The sequence below is a fragment of the Pogona vitticeps genome, chromosome 1, assembly GCF_051106095.1.
Source record: "Pogona vitticeps strain Pit_001003342236 chromosome 1, PviZW2.1, whole genome shotgun sequence".
Classification (NCBI taxonomy): domain Eukaryota; kingdom Metazoa; phylum Chordata; class Lepidosauria; order Squamata; family Agamidae; genus Pogona; species Pogona vitticeps.
The window spans coordinates 92,066,947-92,075,178 of record NC_135783.1 but is presented as its reverse complement, the minus strand read 5'-3'; the positions used below and the strand labels follow the sequence as shown (position 1 = coordinate 92,075,178).

At 41.3% G+C, this 8,232-nt stretch overlaps 1 protein-coding gene across 1 annotated transcript in view; it reads left to right on the top strand.

The window, feature by feature from the left end:
* Positions 1–8,232, top strand: part of LOC144586492 (uncharacterized) — a 1,082,363-nt gene that overhangs the window by 972,785 nt on the left and 101,346 nt on the right. The window lies entirely within an intron of this gene.

The following is an 8,232-nucleotide window of genomic DNA, read 5'->3' as shown; positions in this document are numbered from 1 at the left end:
TGCTGATACTTGGGAGTTGCTGTTTATTGGGGATTTTGCAGGGCCTCTCTCAGTTACATCAGAGATAGAGAAAAGTGTATTGTCCCATCCCCCAGGCCCTTGGAGAAAAGGCCTAGCAGGGAAGGCTTTTGAAGCTTAGCATAGGCCTACTTCTGCCCTGGCTCCCTATGCAGAAAAGCAGCTGCCACACTGCTAGCTGGGAGCTTCCTTTCTGAAGAAGAAAGTAGGGCAGAGCTCAGCCTACGCTAGGCCTCAAAGCTTTTCCAGCTATCCATATGTCCATCAGTCCAATCCAATCTATCATCTGTTTGTGGACAGTAAAGATGGGGCCAGCCTGGCCTCCTGTGGGAGGGAGTTGGGAGTAGCAACAGAGAAGGCCCTCTCCCATGTCCCCACCAAACATATTTGGAAGGTTGCAGGATGGAGAGAAAGACCAAGATTAGCCACATTTAAATGTGTGTCAGGTGGAATACCCAGAATGGAAAACTAAGGTTTTTTTTTAGTCTAAAATAATATTATTATTAATAATGATGATGATAAAAGATCCCATTCCAAGATAAAAGTTATAGGTCAGTAATATCTGGAGACTATATTGCCCATCTCAGAATTACACTAAAGCTATGTTATTTTCTACGTACAGAAACAAGGAAATAAAGATTATGAAAAAGGTTAGGTGCTAGTACTGTAAATATGACACATTACGTCATACTTAATGTTATTGTGGGCTTCCTGCAAGAGGCCCAGGACGTGAATGTCATTGCAGGTACTGCTCATAGTTCAAGTACCATCTTGTGGATCAGGATATGCAGATTTTGTCTAGAAAGGCGCTTTATAATTAGTCAGATAGGAAAACCATCCTCTTAACAATGGGCTCCAGCTTGTTTCAGTTCATCCCTGCACAGTGGCATAAAATCCCTGGCCTTGTTAATGAAAGCTGGCTGGCATGACTGCATAGTGAGTCAGCAGGGTCAGTCACTATGCCCCATTAAGATAGCTGGATAAAATAGCTTCCTTGCCTTGAGCTAAGAAGTCAAAGTTCTAAAGGCATAGTATTTCCTAACAATGGGTTACTGAGAATTCTGAACTCTTGTGTGATCCATGTTAATGCCAGAATAGATCCAGCTGTTCAGAAGAGTGAACTTAACAGCACTCCACTTTCACTCATCTGGAAACTGGCTGCCCAAGTTTTACTTTTTGCAAGACCACAAGTGCTATAGGGGTCCTGAAGCCTTTTGTTGCCTCTGTTATTATTGGTCTGAGGGTATCTCTGCTGGCATAGACATGGCTTTCAGCTCTTGTCTCTCTCCCAGGTAGCTACCAAGGTGCCCACTGTAGCCCCTGGGCAGAGGGTGCTTTTGCTCATTCTTTTGAGAGTGATCTGACAGGCACTAGTTTGCCTGCCCTGCCCTTGGATATCTTAGCTAGATGTTTCCCTTTGTCTCCTTACACTCTGCTGTCTGACCCAATAATGTCTTGTCTTGTCCTTGAGACACCCATCTGTTTGACTTCCATAATATATGTATGTTTTGCACAACTTATGTCAATAGACGGGTGAGGAAAATAGTGTTTTAGGAAGTAGGTGCTTCAGAGCTGAACACCCTTCTTAGCTTCCTATGCAGTGCTGGTGTTGTGGGTGAATGAAGCAGAATATGCTTATGGGGACAAGATTCAAGGAGGTTAAGGCTATTGGTGGTTGCTAGTCATTAGTTATTTCCGGTACCAGGCAGCATATATCTTAATGGCATCAGCTGGAAGCACAAAAGAGAGTGGGTGATTGTGCTTCTGTCCTGCTGGTCAGCTTCCTATATCTATCTGGTTGGCCAATCTAAACAAAATGCTAGTTAAATAGTCCTCTCCTGTGATCTAAAAGAAGTCATGTTCTTATAGAAGTGGGCAACTCAGTCTGTACTATATCATTGGGCTGGTCTTTGCATATCAAGGGGTTTGCTCAGGAGCTGTGGGTTGGGTGCAAAATAAACCAGATCTACAGCCTAATGCTTACTAGAGCAGTAAGACATCACTCAGATATTTATATGGGCTTTAGAAAATGAACCATATACTTCCTCATGTGAACAGCAAGGGGCATAATAAGTATGGAACACAGAGTAGGTATTTGGTGGATGTGTTGAAGTTACATTTGGATCATAATGGAAACTATTGAAGCTTTGGGAACCCACAGAGAAGTAATGGAAAAAAATTCTGTTTTCAACTAACCACAGCTTGTCTTGTGTCCACAAACAGTGGATATATCTAAATATGGCTTGTCAAAAAAACTAAACAAAAATAAAAACCCTTCATTAGTCTGGTTTACAATCCTGGCTTGTTCAGATAAACCAAAGTTAACCACAGTTCCCAGTTTGGCCAATAAGAACCAATAGCAATTAATTGGAAATGGAATCCAAAGCTTCTGATCTCTTCACAGCTTGCAAAACAAGAAATGGGATATGAAGTCATGACCAGACAATACTAACCACTGGATTAGCCTGGTGGATAAATGAAGCCATTGTCTCTTTATAAAACTGAACTCCCTTGAAAAATCACATCATACTGATGCACAGATTACAGTCCGGATTATATCTTATCCCACACCCTGTTGAGATCCAGAACTGCCATTAATAAGTATTTCTACCAGGTATAGAAATTGCATGATTCTTTTCTCTCCAAAACTGGCTTTTGCTTCAGAGATTCCTATTGGTTGGATTTGTTCTTACAGGTTTGTGCTCTGTATTCGCAAGTTAAAGCACACACTGACCCATTTCCTGTATAAATGTGTTTGATCTTTTTGCAGTTTGGGAATAGCGTGAATGATGTAATGGTAAATTAGGACCAAGACTCCACTAAGATTCCATGTCTCCTTTGGTTATAGTCTATAAATAATTTTCCTTTGCATAAATGACAACTTTCATCAAATCTGTGTAGGGCAGAAACATTCCAGAAATTTATATCAATTTATAATACAGAAAGTTTTGGTATCACAGCAAATGTTGCTGATGATTAAGGAATGCTAATGAAACTATGCCTACGTTGTTTGGGTAGATTGCATTTATGTAGTCAAGACATGATGTAACTAAGGCATGGATGGCTGTTGCCAGGTTAGGTTGTTTCAGTACAGGTTGTAGCTCTTGTAGTTGTGCAGACAAACTCATCATTGCTGTCACTCTGAAATCCAGGGACAGTGAAGTCAAGTTCCTTTATAGAACAGTTTGGATCCCAGTCTCTGAGGCCGACTTTCTGTTTACTGGCAGCACCTCTATCTTTTCAACTTATTTACTCTCATCCACTGCATTCTGGGACTTGGTAGTGCTGCGGGCTAAACCACAGAAGCCTGTGCTGCAGGGTCAGAAGACCAGCAGTTGTAAGATCAAATCTACGCGACGGAGTGAGCTCCCGTCGCTTTGTCCCAGCTCCTCGCCAACCTAGCAGCTCGAAAGCATGTAAATGCAAGTAGATAAATAGGTACCACCTCGGTGGGAAGGTAAAATGGCGCTCCCTAGTCACGCTGGCCATGTGACAATGGAAAGTGTCTTTGGACAAGCACTGGCTCTATGGCTTGAAAAAGAGGATGAGCACCGCCCCTTAGAGTCCAACACGACTGGACTAAAAATGTCAAGGGGAACCTTTACCTTTTTACTGCATTCTTGAGCTCAGGCAGCACTGAGCATTTAAGCAGCATTCATATCTCTTTCCTCAGTATTAGGTGACAATGAGTAATAGACTGAAAGTATTGTCAGTATATTAGTGGCACTTCACTCCAAACCTTTGAATGAGCTTTCCCAGCAGCTTGACATAATATGGAGGATAAGGTAGAGATTTTGAGGGGATATTACACGGAAAAGGCTGTGGTGCCAGTGTTCCTCAGCACCACCTTTTCAGATCATTTTGACAGGAAGGATAGGAACTCCTGCAGTAAAATGTCTCCAGTATTGAATCTAGCAAAGCAGTCCAATAGGATACCATCGTCAATGACAGCAAGAGCTAATGAGAGGTCCAGACATACTATTAAGGTTGCATTCCTTTCTTCAGTTCTCAGTGGTAGATCATTTATCAAGAGGACCAAAGATATCTCCGTTGCATATGCTGTCCAAAAGCCAGTTGAAATGAAGTCTAATCATTATCCAGGAGTTTTTAGAGTTGCAGGAGCACCACTGTCTCAATTGCCTTAGTTAAAAATGGTAAATTTGAGACTGATCAGAAGTTCTGGGTAAAGGGTAGTTTTCTCTAACAAAATTTTTTAGTGGTTTCCTTTAGATGGGAAGGGGATTGGACTCAATGGCCTTAAAGCCCCCTTCAAGCCCCATTATTCTATATTCACTGGATGCTTGGAATGATGAGGTACATGGATGACATTTTTCTAATCTGGACCCATGAAAAGGAATTCCTTTTTAAAAAATCCACAAATATTTCATTAACTTTCACCAGAACATCAACCTCACCCCGCAACCATCTACACAATAAGTTCATTTTCTAGACACCACTGTAAACTACAACATGGACATCTTATCACCACGCTGTACTAAAAATCCACTGATCAATATGCCTACTTGCATGCTTCCAGCTTCCATGCTGAACACACAACAAAACTGTTTACAGTCTAGCCTTTAGATACAATCACATCTGCTCGGACCCACAAAATAAGAGATTCCAAACTCAAGGGTTTACAAAATGCATTCCTCAGGCTACATACCGACAGAATATGTTTAAGGAACACATTAATAAAGCAAGATGGATACTCAGAAGCAACCTACTACAGGATAGACCCATAAGGGAAAATAATCAAACACCACTAGTTGTCATTTTTAGTCCACAACTGAGACCTCTCCCAGGCCTCATAAGTGATCTCCAACTCATCCTCAACAAGAACATTTTGCTCTCACCAGCCCTTGGTGGCAGACCCATACTGGCTTATAGACAACCCTACAACCTCAAACAACTATTGACACAGAGATGGGAACAAAACACTGCTATAAACCCAGATGCCATTCCACCACCACATTTATTCGAGCTACACAATTACTGGAGCTAACAATGTCATGCACAATATCAAAGGCAGTTTTACCTGTTTGTCAACCAATGCTAATTATGCCAATTTTTTTGCCAACAATGCCCATTTTCATTCTACATAGGACAAGTGGGACAATCTATGCAAACGACTCAATGAATATACTGTAAATCAGACTTCAGGAATCGCAACACGGAGAAACCTGTTTCACATAATTTTAATTTACCAGGACATTCCACAGAGTACAGTATTTGAAAGTTTATGTAGTGGATACACTGAAGCCTCGATTATCTCAGGCCTCCAGGAGGTGCTCACTCTTCTTCTTAAGTTGCTGCCACCAGGTATTGCTGTTTCAATACCAATGATGCACTGAGACATGTGTTTCTTTGAAACTTAAACTTGTTTATTTGATTAATAAAAAGTAATAGGTAAATCACAAGTTGTTAATCAATCTCTCTCACTCACTGAACTCTCTAATACACAGAACCCTACTCTCACTGACTTACTGGCTCACTGCCTCACAGACTCATAATCACACCAAGCTCCCCCAAATCTCTCAGATCTCCATACACCCCCCTTTATATCCCAGCCCCTCCTCCTTTAGCACCACTCATTGGCTCCTTTTACACTGCTCAGCTGTGATGGACAGGTGAGGGCAGGGCTGAACGCTACAGTGGCCATCCCAGAAAAAAGAAGCTATAGGACAGGAATCCAGAGAGAAACAGCTTAGATCAAATATATATATCATGCTAAACACACACGCCAATGGATTTAATATAAACCAAGGCTTTTGGGCCCCTGATCGGATACAAAACCTACAAATATTGTACTGTACTGCATCTCCCAGATATCCCCCGCTCCAAAAGATCCACCTTAGAAATTTCTAAGGTAAAATAGATTCTTTATTCTACTCTTGTGATCATCCATTGCCTGGCATAACTTACACACTATTGAGACTGATTACAAAGAAAAGTTTGGGGGGGGGGAGTTTATCAACAACTGAAAATAGCCTATTTAATTAATATTCATGTTACTCTACCATTGTAATTTTACCATTGTTAATTTATAACACAGTTTCTCCCATTCTTTACAGCACAAGCTTTTATGAAAGAGTAGGCATCCTTCAGTCTCAAGAGACTATGGTAACGTGTTCTGAATAGAGATTTTGGAACAGAATCTATGGTGGCTGAGAAGGCCAATTCAAGAGTGACAATCCCTTCCATACTGAAGACAGTTACAGTCTGTCTCCTGTCCAGCTCCCTGATTTTGCTAGGTTTGGGACTGCCTCTTCACCTCGGCTTGCTGAATAAGGGTCTCTTCAAATTGGGATAGGCCATGCTGCACTCCCTGCCTCCAGGCTGAACACTCAGATGTCAAGGTTTCCCATCTGTTGAGGTCCATTCCTAAGGCCTTCAGATCCCACTTGCAGATATCTTTGTATTGCAGCTGTGGTCTCCCTCTGGGGTGATTTCCCTGCACTAATTCTCCATACAGGAGATCTTTTGGAATCCGACTGTCAGCCATTCTCAGGACGTGCCCAAGCCAACGTAGACATCACTATTTCAGTAAAGCATACTTGTTAAAAATTCCAGCTCGTTCCAGGACTACTCTGTTTGGAACTTTGTCCTGCCAGGTGATACCAAAAATGGGTTCAGGACTCACTGCAGTACAGGAATGTACTCAGGACAAAGGCTCTATAGACCTGGATCTTGGTATATGCCGTCAGCTTCTTATTAAGCCATACTCTCTTTGTGAGTCTAGAGAACATGGTAGCTGCTTTGCCAGTGCGTTTATCCAGCTCAACATCTAGAGAGAGAGTGTTAGAGATTGTTGAGCCAAGGTACACAAAATCATGAACAACCTCCAGTTCTTGTGTAAAGGTGGTAATAGAGGGGGGTGAGTCCACAGCCTGGCCCACGACTTGTGTTTTCCTTCAGGCTGATTGTTAATCCAAAGTCTTGGTAGGCCTTACTAAAATGATTCATAAGTTGTTGGAGGTCTTCAACAGAACAGACAACAACAGCTGCATCATCAGCGAAGAGGAAGTCCTGCATGCATTTTAGCTGGACTTTGATCTTCGTTCTCAATCTAGAGAGATTAAAGAGCTTTCCATCTGATCTAGTCTGGAGGTAGACACCTATGAAAGACCTGGATATCAAAGATGCTATCATCGCAATGTTTAACACCATTGATTTTTCTTACCAACCAACCAACCACAATCTCTGTATTTTGATATCTATAATTTGATGCTATGCATAAATATTTGCCACGTTATATCTCCTTCTGTTATGTCTGATGAAGTGGAATTGTCCACGAAAGCTCACATTAAAAAATATACAAGTTAGTCTTTAAGCTGTCACTGCGTTTTTGTCCTTTTTTACTTTTTACTTTTTATTTTGTTTTGAATAATATATTTGTTTTGCACAGATTACAAATCCTGTAGTTCCCACCCCACCTGATACTCTTTCCCTCCTGTTCACTCAGGCATCGTTTCCTCTGATGACCCACTCTTCCCAATTTTCCCCTCCCCTTGCTCACCCACTAACCCAATGAACTTCCTTTCTTTATACCTTTCGAGATGTTCGTCCTCTTCTTTCATGCATCTACCCAAGTAATTTTCTCTCCCCCACCCTTGATGTTCCTTTGCTCTGTTTTTCCTCTCATTGTGCCCCTCCACTCTTTTTCTTAATTTGTAATTCTTTCCCCCCCACCCTGAGGCTTTCTCATCTTAGTAAAAACTTGTAACATGCTGTCTCATATCATAGTACTCTACTCCCTACATACCAGTCTCATAAACTTTGAAAAGAACTTGTTTACATTCTGAAATTACCATTGTAATACATATTTAGTAAAAATGCTTATCTTTGTTACTTCACTTCAGTAGTATTATCCAGACTGAGAGTCCTATAAGCTTGCTACCTGTTTAGCAATTTTTGGTCATTTATAATAGGATTATCCTGTAAGTGTCTTGATTTTTGGCTGATATGCTTATTTCAGTTCCCTTTCTTCTGTCTCCTTATGGTTCTGGCTGCATAAATTGAATGAACGGCAACTATGAGAGATGGCAATATGTATGTGTGTGGACATGTATGCCTGTATTAGATACTTCCATATATTTGGGGCCTACCAGAAGTTGCAGGAGCATTTGCTCCCTCTATTTTACAGTGCTTTGTGTTTCCCACCAGGTGTCCCTCCTGCATATGTACAAGAAACTCTGAGATTTGTAGTTTTTA